This window comes from Octopus bimaculoides, chromosome 3, assembly GCF_001194135.2.
Source record: "Octopus bimaculoides isolate UCB-OBI-ISO-001 chromosome 3, ASM119413v2, whole genome shotgun sequence".
NCBI lineage: Eukaryota > Metazoa > Mollusca > Cephalopoda > Octopoda > Octopodidae > Octopus > Octopus bimaculoides.
The window spans coordinates 23,981,677-23,982,037 of NC_068983.1; positions in this window are offsets into that span (position 1 = coordinate 23,981,677).

The window sequence follows — 361 nt, forward strand, 5'->3', positions numbered from 1 at the left end:
GTAATTTTGGGGGAGGGGGGCAGTCGATTACATCAACCCCAGGATGCAACTGGTACTTAATTTATCGATCAAGAGGATGAAAGGCAAAGTTGGCCTCAGCAGAATTTGAAATCAGAACATAAAGACAGATGAAATACCGCTAAGCATTTCACCCGGCATGCTAACATTTCTGCCAGCTCGCTGCCTTACACACACGCACGCACACACACACACACACACACACACACACACATACACACACACACACATAGATATATGATATATATATATATATATATATACATACATATATGTATGTGTGAGTATATATATGTGTGTATGTATGTATACATATAGATATAAATATAAGTATATGTATATG